The sequence below is a fragment of the Pteronotus mesoamericanus genome, unplaced genomic scaffold (genome assembly GCF_021234165.1).
Source record: "Pteronotus mesoamericanus isolate MK-2021 breed Mesoamerican mustached bat unplaced genomic scaffold, CSHL_Meso_final contig_46, whole genome shotgun sequence".
Classification (NCBI taxonomy): Eukaryota; Metazoa; Chordata; class Mammalia; order Chiroptera; family Mormoopidae; genus Pteronotus; species Pteronotus mesoamericanus.
In genome coordinates, this window is record NW_026555170.1 from 5,844,208 (window position 1) to 5,862,350 (window position 18,143).

Consider the following 18,143-nt stretch of genomic DNA (forward strand, 5'->3'; position numbering starts at 1 on the left):
ATCAATTGCTGATACAGAGCAAATGAGTTTATCTCATTAACCAATAAATATAAGGTTTTTTTGCGCGTGGTCCAGTGAATTAACTTGCAAAATTCACTTGCAAAATTCGGAGATTACCAGCTAGTATTTGAATAAACTAGAAATGTAATTTTGTCTCTCACAAATACAGAGGCTTTGTGCTAACAAAGATTTTTCTCTGAACACTGTTTTTCACCCCCTCAAAATGAATGGTAATAAGTAGAGGCTGAAGAACAAGCGACTCACTTCTTTTTTGAGACGGAAGCCGAGCGCCATCTGCTGGTTTTAGACCTTCGTGACAGACTGGGCAACAAGCAATTCAAAGAAGAATTAAAGGGCTGTAATGCTTTCTTGGATTGGTTTTACGGGCAAAGGCCAGTTTTGACTTGTGTGAGGACGGTAACACGCTAAGTGCAATGATCCCAAGAAGAAGCACATTCTTAGATCACTGAATTTATTCTAATCCTGTTCAGGTATTTGGAAGTTGCATTTATTTAACCACTGTTCTCTGCATTTCCTTTGAATAGTAGGCAGTCTGAGGACAAGAGAAAGGAAAAAAAAACACACACACATTTGCTGAACCCCCTCCCTATGCAAGTGGATATTAATAACCTTCATACCTGGTGCCTAGTCTTCACAAATTAGTTAATGCTTTTAACTACTAATTCAGAATACAATCATAATGGTACATCTTTGTTTTTTAATTTTCTTTTTTTTAGTATTCTATCCTACTGCCTATATAGTTAATTCGGAACTGAGAGTCCTACCATAGCATTAAAAACTAAAAGTTAATTGCTTTTAAGTTGCTTTTGCAAAGGAAACTTCTGTAGATGGGCAAAACCAGAAAGTTTTAGATCCCAACAAAAAAATCCATTCTTGCTGTGGCTTTACATTGCTAGCATTCTAGAGTCCAAGCCTGTCATAATAAATGCAACCATAAATCCATGGCCAGTGACTGTGAACCTATCAGCTTCACAAAGATATATTTCCAAACCATAAATAGAGGCTGATTGAAAACCAAGGTCAGATCTCCATGACAATTTATGGAGCTATTTAAGAAAACAGTCTAAGACTTAATCCCAATGAACAAGAACAATTTCCACAAATGTGAACGCATCTTACATGAAAATATATAAATAGATAAACATATAATAGAGTTTTTAAGCTATGCTCTTTCTATTTTTGTGAAGGAAAAGCAGTGGACAAAAAGGTAAACAACTGATTTATAACAAAACCTGAAATAAAGATTGAAGAAATGGAACAACAGCACTCGGCGCTCAGGGAGGCAGTTGGTGTGCGTTCCTGTGCAGGCCCTCTCAGACTGGGAGGGTCTCCTCATCCCTGCCCCCGACAGCTCATGAATTCCTTCTCACAACAGCTCAGTCACAGCAGCTCAATCCTCATGGAAGCCTCAAAAGACCTCTCTAGCTAGGTCAAATTGCCCTATTATATGCTTCCTAACACATTTATCTCAACCTCATAGCTTTTATCACAAACTCAGTTTTGTGTAATTATTTGATTAATTTCTGTCTCTCATATTCTCATACTGAGCACCATGCTTCCTAAAGATACCATTGTATGCTGAATGCCATTTCCATGTCTAGAATTAAAAAATGGTAATGGACAGCTGTTCAGTAAGTGAGTAAATTAAAGAATAAATAAAAAATGTAAAGAATGTATTTGACAGTGATTCAATTTTAAATTTTATTTGGATTCTTTTCTTTACATATTATATAAAAATTTAACAATAACAAATAGAATTGAGCCAAAGTCTCAGGACTGTAAGATACCCATTTGAAATTAATTAAGTTACCGAGGAAACATAAACAGTCATTATGTTGGTAGCATCCTGATATTCCCACAGGTTACATGTTGTCTCTTTCAATCTTTTTCCCCTATGGTAGCATATTAGGTAGGTGGCTGACTTTTTTTTCCCCTTCTGCTTGTTAATATAAGTGAAGGCAATAAAATTTCTATTGTACATTAATTGTATTGCTAAACTAAATATTCTAAACAGATGAGTGACATTGATATTTGTAGAAAACAAGGCTCTCATAGTCCTGAGTATGAGGGTAGGGCAGTGTTAAACACTTAAGATTGAAACAGTATTCTTTAAAAGCTGAAAGAGAATGGGATACAATAGGGAAAAAATGTATCAAGGAATATTATTGCATAAATTTTTTCCCAAATATATTCCCATCTGTATGCATTCATATATGTTGGTAGGGATGTAAAATATATCTATTTCCTTAGAACATAATAAAACAAAGTGTGTAAGCCATGGCTTCAAGCAAGGGTAAGCACAGTTTTTTCTGTAAAATCCCAGATAGTAAAAATGATATATCTTTTGGATTACAATCTCTGTTTCAACAACTCAACTCTGCTTCTCTAGCATGAAAGCAACCATAGACAATATATAAACAAAAAGGTGTAGCTGTGTTCCAATAACACATTTTTTCAAAAACAGGCAGCGAGTTGGTTTGGCCCACAGACTAGAAGATCAAAAGAAATGAGACTTTCCACTTAGACTCTCTACAAATAAGAAAAAATAGGTATTAACTTGACACACACACATAAAACTCTATCAGTTATAAAGTGATCCTCATTTGAACAAATGGGGACAGGATGTGACATTTTCTACCGTGTCCTAACATGCTCTCTACCTCTCATTTTCCCTTTTACCTGTTTTGACACAGTGTTTCACACCAGGCTCAAAAATATTTCTGAAATAATTCCTACTTTTTCTTACTGAAAACTCTTCGGATTACTGATTTCCAAATCATTTCTTTAGCCTACTTCATGTGCTTTTTTGAAAGTCTGATACATCTACTTTCTTTCTCTTTCAATTGATTCTCATCAGCATTTCACAGTTAATGATGTTACTTCCACTGGGCCCTCAAGTCTCCCCAACTCTAACTTTATTTATCAGACTTAGTCAATTCTATGGTATGTAGCACATGTCTTGGGACTGCTCAATACACTGTGAAAATAAATAATACTAAAATGAATCCACAAACATGGAACATTGTCTCTTCCGTGTCCATTTTCCCAGTGGAGATTTCGGTGGCAGAAAGCTCCATATCTGCAGAAACTCAACTGACTCAAGAGAATTACTTATAAGGGCAATTATCTAAAAAAATGCTCTAGAAAATTATAATCACACATTAGAGATAAAAAGTGACACTATTTCATGGACCTTTGAAGGCACACATGAAAACATGTCAATATCTGTTGTGGGGTATTGGTAATCAGTCCTTACAATGGTTGCTAGAAAGATTACAAGAAGAGACAAAAAACAGTCCCTTATGAAAAGTCTTAGAAAGTAGTGGTTTTGGAAGAGTGTTTGAGGAACTAATTAAGTTTATTTTATAAAGAATATAAATTCTGTGAAAACATAAATATGGTTTTGATAGACTCAAGAGAGTGGGGGATCCCAGTGTAATCTGTTCCTCATGTTTAGGAGGTCAGCACTAAAGAAACAATTTTCAGAGTCAATAAGGAATTTCTGTACATCTCAAATGGCTCTCCCAAAAGCCTATTTAGAAGAGTCCTTTCAGAGGTACTTTTCAGAAAAGACTTAATTTCTATCAAATTAATTTCTATTATTTTTTCTTAATTTCTATCATTAAAATACTTTATTTCTAATAGTGTATTTATGCTAATTTAAATTTTAAGAATAATTGTAATATATGCCTCCAAAAACAAGCCTGAAATGATTTTGGTATTTAACTAAATATTTCCAGCTCTCCAACACATAAAACAAAGTTTTTGTAACTATGATCAAAACACTTCAAAACCTTTAGCCCAAAGGTCAATATCGAGGAAGAAACTAAAGCTCAGAGTCATGATTGGGTTTATTATTATAGATTTAATTTCCAGAATGTTTATATATTAGTCAGCTATTTCTCTGATGATGATCTTTAACGACCTTGAGTCTCAGTATATCACAAACAGCAAGCATGTAGATCCTGCTCATGCAGCTCAGGTTTTCTGAAGCAGCTCTGCTTCCAGAGGTCTAGCTGAAGTCTGCTCCAAGTGTCTCTAACCCTGGGAGCCTGGCCAAAGAAACACAACTACATAGGATGTTGCTCTTTTCATGAGGCAGGACAGGAACACAAGATAATGAGCAGAAACACAGTGCTTTATCAAGACCATGCAGCACCAGTGCACTGAATTTTGCTCCATGTTTTACTGGGCAAATTATGTCACATGGCTAAGCACATAGCCAATGGGGTGAAGAAATATGCTTCACCCACAGGGAAACTTCAGCAAGGGGGGGGGAATAATTACAAAGACTGCCACCTACATAGACTGTATAGGAAATCTATTAAAATAGATTTTATGTAAGCTGTTGATATGAATATGCAATTTTGATGAAAGACTACATGGCAAGAAAACATGAAAATAATGGCAAGGAAGGCACCAATATGATGAATTTCCATAAAAGCCAAAGAATTTTGTAGTTGAAAATAACAACTCCAGAGCAACAGGGTGTTGCGGCAACATTCAATTCCTTTAGCCTGAACTAGTGTATGAAGAAAGAAGTGTGATCTCCAGTTCACTGGGAAACTTTATGGCAGATTTGAATTTTTTTTTAAAAAAGAAGACATGAAAATGGTTTCAAGATGGATAAACTGATGAGAAATTAAGAAAGCCATTTGGGCACGTGCAGAGATGTCAAGTTTAATTCAGAACATAACGAATTTGAGATGATTTCAGATCATTTACTTGGATTTTTCTTCTGAAAACATTTAGAAAAATGGGATTGAAGCATGGCTCAGAGCTGGAGACATACAAGTAGGAATCAGAAGTCTGAATGTGATCATTAAAGTGTTGGGCACAGATGTCATCGAAGGAGTAAATAAAATGGGGAAAGAGAATAAATCCACAAACAGAGGTCTCAATGACACCCAGCTTTAGAATTGAAAACAAAGAAAAATGACAAAAATGAGAAAGGGAAGAAATGATCTTTTATGGACTGAATGTTTGTAGCCTCTCAAAATTCCTGTGTTGAAACCCTACCCACCAATGTGATAATATTAGGAGGTGGGTCTTCGGGAGATCATCAGGGTTAGATGAGGTCATGAGGGTGAAGCTCTGATGAATGAGATCAGTGTCCTTATAGGAGTTGTGAGAGAGCCCGCTTTCCCATCCTTGTGTTTACCATGTGAGGATACAAGAAGCTGACAGTTTGCAAGCCAGTCAGAGTCCCTCACCAGAACTGAATGATACTAGTATCGTGATCTTACACTTTTAGACTCCAACACAATGAACAATAGATTTTGTTGTTTATAAGTTACCCAGTCTATAGTATTTTGTTAAAGCGGTTGTTGAAATAAGTGTCCTAAAACAAGGTACTTGTGAAGCAGCCTAGGAAATGGGATCAAGCCCAGCTGTGGCATCAGACAGACCTGGGTGTTAAATCCTAAGACTCCCTTGTCCTGAAATTTTGGAAAGGAGACCTTTCTAAGCTTCAGTCTCCATAGAAAATGGACCTAATAGCATCTATTTAGCAGTGAATTTTAGACTTGTATTTCCTTTTCACTAAGCATAATCATTCTTGATTCTAAAGGTACAAAAACAAAACTTTGTCTCAACCCTTCCAATGTAGAAGTCAGTGAATGCCAGTAAAAATAATTGTTAACAATCAAATGTGACCATCTCTTCTATTGATATGATGTGCTCCCCTTTTCATTTGCCCCTAATTCCTACTTATTCTTTAGGTATCAAACTGAAAGCCTTCCAAAACCCTCAAATTGATTATGCAACCTGTTATTCTCTTTCAAAGTATGTGCACCATTCAGTTCCTTCATAGTGCCTGCTTTCATTTATTTATTTGCATGTTTCTATCATGTTTGTCTTCTCTATTAGCCAGGCCAAAGTTAAATTCATAATATTTTTTGATATGGCCTCCTTTTCAAGATACGATCATGTCTATACTTCAGAGACCAGTGCTAGCGGGGGCAAATCCTCTGAAGTTCCCATTTTACCAAATTATTCACATTTTTCACCTATTTTTTCCTAAAGAAAGAAGTGTTTTTCCTCTTAAACTTAATTCCTCACTCTGTTCCCATGTGCTCTTTATGTTCTCTAAGATTTCATTGCTTCCCCGCTTCCCCGTCCAATCTCTCCCTTTCTAGCCTCTTACTCTCCTCTTGGTCCTTCTACAGAGATTAAAAACACGCCGTCTTTGTCATTTTCAAATAATCTCTGCTTCCAAATTGCCTTCATCCAGCTTTTGTTATTTCCACAGCACCACTCCTCTTTTGAACACCCTAGGATCATTCTACCTACTTCTTGATTACCGATTACCCATTGCTCTTCAATGCACTGCAGTGGGGTTCGCCCAGAACAGTTTCATAGAACTGCTCTGACAAAAACCACCAAAGATTTCTTGTTCTTAAAAAATACACGTGTCTTTCACTTAGGTTTCTTGACCTTACAGTGCAGGTGATGGTTGAGTACCCTGTTCTTCTAACTCCACTTCAGCTGGCTTGTGTGATGCCACTGTCTCCTGGTTTTCTTCCGTTGCTGTCAGTCCCTACTTAGTTCCCCTTGTCAATTTATCTTTTTCTACTTGTTCTTTACTATTGGAAATTACCAGAGTTCTGCTTCTTATTATTTTTAAAAGCTCTTTGTGTCCAAGACACAAAGATGTGTCATGGAAGAGTTTTCAAACAAGTTAGAAGCTGCGTCTAGACAGAAGCTCTAACTTTCAATGAAGTTAGAGCTGCTGTCTATAAATCACACATAAATCTACAAGCTGTCCCATCTAGGTTCTTAATAGTTCCTAAAGATAGGGTATACAATCATCCTGAAAAAAAAAATAAACTCACAGTCATAATTTTAACTTTATTACTATAGCCTAGATCTGATCTATAGATCGATGTTTTCAATGTCTATTAGATGTACATCCCATAGTTGCTTTAAAAACAATTTTTCCGAACTGAACACATGAATTTTCAACCACATTTTTCTTCTTCTTATATGCTCTGTCTTAGTAAATGGACTACCAGGAAGCAAAAATTAAAAGCTTGGGAGTCAATCTAAAATCCAACTCTCCTTCCCCTCTAAACTCCTAACCAGTCTCAAATCTAGTTGATTAGACTTCCTTATTATCTTATATATTTGATTACACTAAACATGGGCTCATTTTGCTTGTCCACCCAAAATGTAAGAACCACCACTTTAGATACCAAAAAAAGCCATTGTTAAGCAATATTAAACAATGTGTAACAAGGAACCATTGGGTTTGGCAGGGAAGGGGTCACCAAGAGAAAATCTTTGGTTGATTGATGAAGTCAGATTCCAGATTATAGTGAATGCAATGGGCATAAACCACACTCCCAGGGCATTGTGTATCTTTGTAAATAAAGGAATTTGGCAGTCCCTGAAGTTATATAAAACAAGGAAACTTGATTTTTCTTCATTTTGTATATAAAAACTAAGTAATGTTAGTGTCTAATTCCTGTTTTAGCCTTTTGAAGATCTTATTTCAGATATTCTTTTTACCATTAGACTTGTATAAACATAAAATCTGTAAATGCCAACATATTCAGATTTAGAATGTATAATAACTGTAGCCAAAGATAAAGTTTAAAGTTATTTACTTCTTTCCTGAATCTTCTAAAAAGCTAATGCAATTGCTGCTGTTATTGTTCTAGTACTTACTCTGTTCCAGGCACCTTGCTATATGATTGTTTTCCTTAATCTCTACAAATGCTTATCAGATAGCTATTGCTTTTACTCTTATTCTCTCATAAAGATGAGGAAACTTAGGCTTAGGGAGAAAGCCAGAGATTCTTTCAATATTTATTCAATTTGAATTTGTAAAAATTCTGCATCTACCACCGTTGCTCATACCTGTTTTGATATTTTTGTTTATTTAACTCATTTTATGTTTGGCATTTTTACTTAATAAAACAGCATCAGTTTTTAAAACTATTTAAAGTTCTTACTTTGATTAAAACAGACTAACTTCTAATTTCTTAATTGTCTCCTTTATTTCCTCACTTGTAAAATTATTCAAAATTACTGTATATTACTGTGATATTTTACTGTTTTATTAGAATATAGACTCTAAACAAGCAAAGACATTGTCTCTTTTGATATACTGTCACAAAAATCCAGGCCGGATCCAAGAAGGTATTAATATTTGTACTTTTTTAAAATTATCAATTATTAGCTCTGAAAGATAATATTGATTAGACTGATGTCAATTAGATAGATCAATAGATATACAAAAATATTCTGAAAACATGGTGATGTTTATTTATATGAATTAAGATAATTTTATTATCCAAACATTTTATTCATTCTCACTTCAGATACCAACAGTGATTGATGGTCAGTTTCCTACAGACCTCCAAACAACAAAACAGACAAGAATATTAGCTATGATATTTCCTCACAAGTTAAAATAGAAGGCATGATAATTCCATGCAGAACCTAATATTAGAATCACCTTATTATCCTTTTTGAGAGTCACCCTCTTTTGCCAAATTGCACCTGCCTTCCCCTTCACATCATTCTTCCCTGTTAAGAACTTAATCAGCTCTTAAACACTTTATCAGGTTTTTCTTCTAGAAGGACCAGGACTCCTGGAGGGCAATCAACATAACCGGAGTAGCACAGAGTGAAACACAATTTCTCTTGCAGGTGTCAGAGTTGGAGAGATTTGAGGCGCCTGCCTAGCTGGAGTTGAGTTGTCTATGGCAGCAAATAGCCTGGCACAGCAGTGACTACAAAGTGCTATCAGTTTTTTCTCCATGCATTGCGTGGGTTGGGATTTTTCATTTCATACTTCATTTGCACCTGCTGAGTGATGCCACAGAATGGCAATACCTTCCGTCTCCTTACATGTAGGAAGCAGCACATTACGTGGAGCAGTGGTACCCGTGCCACTCATCAAGGGCCTGGCCTACTCCTTGATTTAGGGGGTGTAACTATCATTCTTTTGCAGTCCTGCATAGGGGATAAAAGAAAAAAAGTACTACCATTTGCCTAATAAGAGTACAAAATAAAAAATAATCTTCATTTCAGTCTCTCTCTTTTTTTAATGTTTATAATGGAAAAGATGTAGTTTACTTCAGATGCTCTTTCTCAAGAAAAAATAATGTCCTTGAAACACAGAGAGTAATTAACAGACACTTAGAGAGTAAAGAATGAGAACCATGCTTCTGAAAGTCTGGGGACACCCAAATTTTAACCTGTATGAGAAATATTTTAAGTCTAAATATGTATCAAACACGAAAACATGATTTTAAAATATGAGCACATTAATGTCCATAGCAACCAAACTATATTTAGAAGCCCCACCTTTCACTTGGGATGTTCTCACATTTGCTAGTGGAAAAGCATGCCTGGAATACCAAACACTGCTTTTGATGTAGGCCTAATTGAAGACACATATCACGTTCAAATTAAATAATTTATGAAAGGAAATCAGGAGTGAAAACAGAGAACCCACATTTATAATCCATGCTTGCAAAAGAGACCAAAAGACATCTTGGACTCTTGAATGACTCCAATTAACCCATCATTTATTTGTGTGCTATTTATATATTATGACATTTAGGAAAACTTCTAAAAATACTAATGATCCACATAAAGCACACGCATTTTGCTTAAAGAATTAAATTTATTTAAGAGAATGTTAACACAATCTAGAAGTCAACTGAATCCAATCCATCATAAAGTTAATAGTATCAATAACGCTATTGGAGAGTATATGAAACATGTAATTGTGTAACAGATGATGTTCACAATTAAAAATGAGTAAATAACTTCACAATAAAAGACCCTTCATGATTTTGGGAACAAGGCTATAGAGTGGATGTAAGTCTTCTGTGATGAACTTGGTAAATGAGGCAGGAGTGTTAACAACCAAATTTCTTTCCACCTGTGAAGATGGTCTTTGTTTAGAGACCTGAACCATTGGGGAAATTAAATTAATTATTATGATGTTTAGTGGTTATATAGAAACCAATTCATTGCTAAGCATAAGATTTAAACTAAACTTTAAAAAACATTAATTCAAAATAGCTATTGTAAATGCAAATGTCACCTCATCATTGCATTTAAATATTTTCAATTCTACTGAGAGTGAATCACAAACATTTGTGGATTCAAACCACAGTAAAAAGAAAAAGCATAGTTAGGTCACAGGAACAGTCTAGCTCATGAAATATTAACTGAATGTTCTGGCAAAATTTTATAAAACTCCATCAAATACCAATATCAATGTTAAGGAATTAGAATTAAATAGAGTATCTATATAATTTAAGAAAAATTGCTCATAGTTGAAACTGTCTGATGATTCTGAAGATGGTTCATCATCTTGCAAGTCCTTAGAAGCATCACTAGAGATTGCTGTACACTGAGAACCAACACCGGCAGGTTAGCATATTTAGCTCCAATAACTCACTCTTTCAACAAAGGTCTATTTAAGGCCTGCTCTGTCTCAGGCACTGAGCTGGTGCCTGAAATAAATAGCTGTACTGGTCCTTCCCTGACACCACCCTCAAAGACTTTACAGTCACATACAGAAGAAAAATGGAAACTTGAATTTATTGCTGCAGTTTTATAGGATTCAAGGGATTTTAATCCCTACACCACCCTCAAGAAGATTCACATCAACACATCACAACTATTGCCATTTTTTTATCCTCACTTGAAGGCATGTTTGTTGATTCTAGAGAGAAGGGAAGAGAGGGAAAGAGAGAGGGAAAGAAACATTGATGAGAGACAGGAACATTGATCTGTTGCCTCTCACACACCCCCAACAGGGGACCTGGCCCACAACTCAGGCATATGCTCTCAATGGGAATCGAACCCACAACCTTTCAGTTTCCAGGGTGAGGCTCCAACCAACTAAGCCACACTGGCCAAGGCCCATTGTCACTTTTGATAAATATTTGGCTGTGTTTTACAAAGAAGTTGATTAGGGAATTTCACTGAATGTAATTAAGCATTCCAGATACACTTAAAGCAGGTTAGTTTATTAAAATATTAAATTGTATTTGATGTTCCTATATATTTATTTTCATCCTTTTCAGTGACTTTAAAGTGCGTTTTCACTTTAGGGAGTTTTATTGGGCTGAATATAGAAGATTTTCTAAGAATAAAGATTTTTCACTGCCTTCTGTAAAAGTCTAACCTCCTTGAAGAGATTATCCCAAGTGTGCTAGATAGGGAAGAGAGAAAATTGATTCTTCTGAGGGCTGCAAGAGACAAGAAAAAGACGGCCCTGAAATTAGGAAGTGATAGGAAAAATAGTCACCTGGAAAGCCCAAGCCGGTGCTTCAGGGAGGTGACAGTTTTCAGGAGGTGAGATCTGTGTGGTACACGGAACACAATTCCCCTGTTATCCGCATGACCCCGAGAAGTAACACTGGGAGATCTGAGAGGGGCGTGCAGGAGAGGGGCTTGCAGACTGAGGCCATTGGCATCTCAGAAGTAATCCCCGGGCCCTGGCTGTTGTGGCTCAGTGGATTGAGAGCCAAAGGGTTGCCAGTTTGATTCCCAGCGCAGGGAACATGCCTGGCTTGCAGGCTAGGTCCCCAGCAGGGGGCATGTGAAATGCAACCACACATTGATGTTTCTCTCCTTCTCTTTCTCCCTCCCTTCCCCTCTCTAAAAATAAATAAATAAAATCTTTTTTTATATAAAAGTAATCAATGGGCATCTACAACTAGAAGAAATTCTATCATGTTTAAGCATTTCATGGAAACCAGGGAATTTGTACAACTTGCAAAGGAGAGGAAATCTCAATAATAACTGAGGTGAAATTACTCTCAGAAAAAATTTAAGTTGCTTAAAGGAATGACACAATACAGTTCTTGCTTATCTGAGCTTGTGGTCTAAAACTCATTATTTCTACAGAATTATAACTCATTTCTCTTGGTTCCGCTCCTTAAAAATACTAATATGTGAGTATTAGCCATGTGGCACTTACTTCTTATTTTATTTTTTAGTAGTCAATGTACATGTATACTAATAAGTCTTGACAGGAATTTAAAAGAATGTTTTCCCATAATAAACCCATAGCTAATGAAGAAGAAATTAAATTACAGAGAAATTAAGTCTCTCTTTACTGTGATGCCAGTTTTGAAACCACTAGTTGCTGAATACTTTAGTCACAGCCTTGCTGCCTACTGTGTTTTTTTACTTTCTCACTACTTTCTTGACTTCTTTTCACATATACCACAATTAGGTTACTTATTCATTCTTGTTTTGTTGGGTCATTCTTGGCAAGATGATTTTCAGACTGCTTTTCCTTTTCACAACATAAGCTCGCTAAACCTAAAGCATTTGAAATGCTGACAATTCTGTGCTATAATCAACAGAATCCTCTAATATGAAGGAATTCTGTCCAAAGTGTGTGTTTCAACAGTCATCTATGTTTGGCAGTTCCTGTAGCATAATAAACATAATAAACATGTAATAAATTTAGGAGTACATCTAGACCATCAGTCTACCTCCTAATAGCTATGAGAGTCCACAGATAGGTTTACTGGAAAGGCAACAGTGACTTAATTGGTTACTGGCAAAGAGGGTGTACAAACTAAATTCTCTGCCATCTACAAGCCATGACTATTGGTTGCAATGAAACCATTTTATAAATAATCTCAAGAGAGTTGAGAAGGAAATATCTACTTAGGGCTGTAGTTTAAAGATGACTTTGAGCCGTGGCCAGGTGGCTCAGTCGATTGGAGCATCATCCCATACACCAACATGACATGGGTTCGATTGCCAGTCAGGGCACATACCTCGAGTAGATATAATCCCTGGTCAGGGCACTCACAGGAAGCAATGGATAGATGTTTCTCTCACATCAGTGTTTCTTTCCCTCTCTCTCTAAAATCAGTAAAGATATCCTCAGGTGAGATTTGAAAAAAGTAATGACTTTGACAGGGTTTGCCAAAGAGCTGAAGTGTTGTTACCAAAGAGGGAAGTGAGGGTGTCCAATGTTCCCCAAAACAGTTTGGAAGGAAAGGGATGTAGAAGAACAGCAGCCCCAAATCATAATAGCATGAAGTCTCCACCTGTTCATACAGGCTTCAGAATAAAAGAAGACATTTCCATGTGCTTGTTTTAGGACCCTCAGGAGGAAAGACCCACACAGTCACTGAAAAAGCAGATTTTGATATGCACAGTGAGTTTTAAACATTGTACCACTGCGTGAACTAGAAAATCCTGCAAAGAAATGTCCTGCACAGTTTTGAAAGTGAAAATACAGAGGCAAATTTACCTCTTCAGTGAGTTTCATGTTTACTTTCACCTTGGTGATTAATGACAAACCTAAAAAGGATTATTTGGTCATAATGTTATCATTAATATATAAATTACAAAAGAGCCCTTGTATTTAAATGATACAGTGAAATTACTGCTTGGTAAATAGCTTCTAATAAGTCAGAAGAATATCAATACAGGATTGTAATCAGTTCAGCTTTCTAACCTTCACGAAGATGAAAATGTTTAGCATATGGGAAGTCTCATATAAAATAATTAGCATCAAGGATTCCTTTAAAGGGTTTGAATCTAGATAAAATAACTGATAATAAAAGCTTTTGTTAAGCTCTTGGTACACATATAAGAAAAGAAATATATTTATAACAGAAGCTGGATAAATTATTCTTAAGAATAAGAAAGCATTTGCTGGGAAAATTGTAGCTTCAGGAGAAGAGCTAATCTTCACAAAGGTTCTTAGCTGAATTACAATCAGCTCTGCCCTTAAAAAAAAAAGATATGTTTTTGCTATATGCCTTTTTTGTTCAATAAATGGATTTTTAAATCTACATTAGAGGAGGTGCTGAGAAAAAAATTAATGGATCTGCAATAAAAAGGAATTTGTAAATTGCAAAGTAGTCATTTGTGTTCCTAGTTGTGTGTCATTTTATGTTTATATATACTATTTAATTTAAAGAGTCAATGAAAAGAGGATTTGCAGCATTTCCCTTGAGGACGGCAGGCTCTAGCAATAGTTTTTGACATGTACAACCTTGGATAGATATTTGAAAATTATTTGTGGAGCTGATCAGGGACAGAGGAGAAAGAAAAGAGAAAGAAAGAGGCAGGTGGAAATGCAATATACATGTGATATTTGTTGGCGAATCTGAATCTTTTATAAATAAAAGTTCTGCCTATAATTTTGGTGTTCATCAGTTCATAGCTCATTCTCCCATTCTCTTTCTCTCTCCACACACATACCTCAAGATGCTCGACATCTGTAGCCTCTGCTTTGCTTCAAGTAGACTTATTAGTATTAAATTTCTTATCACAAAGGCAGTTAGCATTCATGAGTTTAGAGAATTTGTCTTTTCCTAGTTACATAATTTTATCTTAATTTGGTAATGATATCTAAAAATAAGCACCATTCAGAATGGATGGATATATTTAATAAGCACATTGTAACTAGAGCAAATTTTGGTTGTTTTTGTTTTAAGAGCTTTCTTAAATAATTCAGACAAATCCCAAATTATAAAAATAGCAAATAAACACTTACAAAGACCCAAAAACTACATCTTAAGAAGTGAAACATAAATATAGTTGAAATGCCTTTCATCCCTCTTCCAAATTGTATTTCCCTCCCTTTATCTCAGTAGTAAATATGATTCTGAATTAAATTGTTTATCATTTCCATGTATACCGTTATATTGTCAGTACTTATATTCTTAAAATTAAATACTTGGGAAAAAAGATGGCGGAGGAGTGAATGGGAGTCACGCTGACCTCCTCCCCCCAAGACCAAACTGGAATTGCAACTAAATAGTGGAGTAATCACCTGGAAAACAATAGAACAATAGTGGGAGAGGAGCCTTGGAGCCACGGACAGACAGTGGATTCGACTCTCACACATCCCAACGGGTGAGAACTGCGGTGGAGGCTCGAGAGGGTGGGCTGGGTGCCCATGGGCACTGGCACCAGAGGGACATTGAAATGGCCAGTTAGCTCCCTGCTGGGAAGAACAGGGTCTGAATCATAAACAGGGACCTCTGAACTACAGCAGCTAAAACCAAGAAAATACAGACAAAACGCAACCCCGAAAAGCTTAGGGACGCTCTCTGCCAGAGACAGGTGGCTGGGGATGCAAAGAGACATTTAAAGGGCCAACACAAAAATTGCAGTGTCAGCCGCCCTCCTTGATCGCTGGGTAGAGGCGGCAGCAGGGTGGGCTGGTGCCTGGGAAAAGACTGGTGAGGAAAACTTTGTGAAGAGAACTGAGATGGCGGCCGGTGGAGCCCCGGTGATAACGCACCTCCCACTCTGCAGCTACCATCTTGCTCAGGCATAAGGTAATCAATTAACCTGCCTCCTGTGCGCTCTGCACACAGCTTGTGCATGTGAGCTGCGGGGCTGAGTGCAGACTGGCTGGGAGAGCCTTGAGGAGAGACTGGAGATGGAGGCGTTGGGGAAAGAACGGGAGGAGGAACCAGGGAGTCCCGACTCCCTCCCCGATCGGTAGTCTCCATTGTGGGCTGGAAAGGCGCGACCCCAAAGAGGCAGAAGCGGGGCGCACATGAACCAGACTGCCCGCGATGAAACGCCGTCCGCACAGGTGGTGGATCCTTGGTGGAAGGGGTCACAGAACTGCCCAGAGACCCCTGAGGAGAGACTGGAAACGGAGGCTTTGGGGAAAGAATGGGAGAAGGAACTGGGGAGTCCCGACTCCTTCTTCTTTCCATAGTCTCCATTGTGCAGGAAGAGGCCACACCCCCAAAGAGCCAAAAGCCGAAAAGCACACAATAGACACCCCAAAAACACCCAGTGCAGGTGCGCACACTTGCGCCAGTGGCCGGCGAGGGTTGGCAAGCATGTGTGGACCCACACGGGCTGGCAAGGGCTTACACGAGCTGGCAAACCTCCCACAGGTTGGCACCGATATGGTCTGCGAGGGAGTGCACAGAGCAGCGAGGGCAGGCGTAAATTGACCCGCCCCCCTGATTGCGGAGCGGCCCACAGAATTAGTGGATCCTGGGCCGAAGGGGTCACAGAGCTGCCCAGAGTCCCTGGAGGAGAGATCGGAGACAGGATTAACCGGATAGTCCTGGAGCTGACTTCCTCCCATATCCTTAGTCTCCATTTGGCGAGGGCAAGCAACGCACCCAAAAAGCCAAAAGCGAGGAAAACACACAATAGAAGACCCTAAACTGACCAGTGCTGGGGTGCCCGCCAGCCAGGGGGCCAGACGAGTATGCGAGGTCACGAATAAGCCCCCTGGGTTGGGGCAAGGACACGCGAGCCCAGGCGGGCAGGGGATCCTGCCGGGCTGGGGAGCGCGATCAAAGAGCCCACGTGAGAGTGCAGAGCGATCCAGAGAAATAGTCCATCTCTGGTGGAAGGGGTCACAGAGCTGCCCAAAGCAGGAGTCAGACACAGACAGTAGCCTCCTGGAAGGCTCAAACAAACAACCCAAGGTTACATAGGGTCAACAACTGACATCATCAGAGGAGGACCAGAAAGAAAAGTAAACGGAAAAATAAATACATAAACAAATAAAAAGACCCACCTACTATCATAGAAGTTTAATCCACAAAGTCAGGAAATCTAGACAGCCCAATAGAAGCAGAAGTATAAATGTATAAATGTATGTATAAATAAATAAATAAATAAATAAATAACAGACTCTCACAAAAATGGGAAGAAAGAGAAGTTTCCCCAAAATGAGTGGAAAAGGGGACTCCCCACAGAGAGAGCTAAATGAAATAGAGGCAAGGGAACTATCAGATACAGAATTCAAACCAATGGTTCTAAGGAAGCTCAATGAGCTCAGCCAGCTCAAAGAGAACTATGAGAAACTGCAGAGAAACTACCAGGATCTTAAAACAAACTATATCAACCTAGAAAAGGACATAGAAAATATCAAGAAGTCACAAGAGGATATGAAGAATACCATTTCTGAATCGAAGAACACAGTAGAAGGAATCCAAAGCAGGCTGGATGAAGCTGAGGATCGAATCAGTGAGATGGAGGGTAAGGTAGGAAAAAGCTCCCAGAAAGAACAAGAAATGGAAAAAACACTCAAATAGAATGAAGAGGCATTTAGGGAAATGCAGGACAACCTGAAACACAATAATATCCATATAATAGGAATACCAGAAGGAGAAGAAGAGGAGCAAGGGATAGAGAACCTCCTCAAAAAAGTAATGATAGAAAATTTCCCTAATTTGAGGAGAGAAAGGTTCTCATGGATCCAGGAGGCACAGAGGACCCCACTCAAGAGGGACTCAAGGAGGTCCGCTCCAAGACACATCATCATTAAAATGGCAACTATCAAAGACAAAGAGAGAATCCTCAAGGCAGCAAGGGAGAAGGAGAAAGTAACATACAAGGGGGCCCCGATACGCCTAGGAGCTGACTTCTCAACAGAAACACTACAAGCCAGAAGGGAATGGCAACAAATATTCCAAGTCATGAAAAGCAAGGGCCTACAGCCAAGGCTGCTCTACCCAGCAAGGCTCTCCATTAAAATAGAAGGGGAAATACAGAGTTTCCAAGACAAGAGAAGACTAAAAGAATACATCTCTACCAAACCAGCACTCCAAGATACGCTAAGGGTACTGAATTAAGAAGATGAAGGAAAAGAATGAGAGAGAGAGGAACACAGGTACAAAGAGAAAAGATGAGTAAGTTTCTATCAGTAATATCTCTCAATGTGAACGGACTAAATGCCCCAATCAAAAGACACAGGGTAGCTGAATGGATAAGAAAACATGACCCACACATATGCTGTCTACAAGAGACCCACCTCAGAGCAAGAGACCTGCACAGATTGAAAGCAAAGGGATGGAAAAAAATATTCCAAGCAAATGGGCATGAGAAAAAGGCCGGGGTTGCCATACTTGTATCAGACAAGTAGATTTCAAAACAAAGGCCATAAAAAGAGACCCAGAGGGGCACTTTATAATACTTAAAGGAAGAATCTATCAAGAAGACATCAACATTGTAAGCTTATATGTTGCCAATATAGGCGCCCCCAATTTATAAGGAAATTGTTGACCAACTTCAAAAAAGATACAGACAGCAACACACTGATAGTAAGGGATTTCAACACCCCACTGTCAAAAATGGACAGATCTTCCAAACAAAACATGAATAAACATATTGTGGCGCTGAATGACACA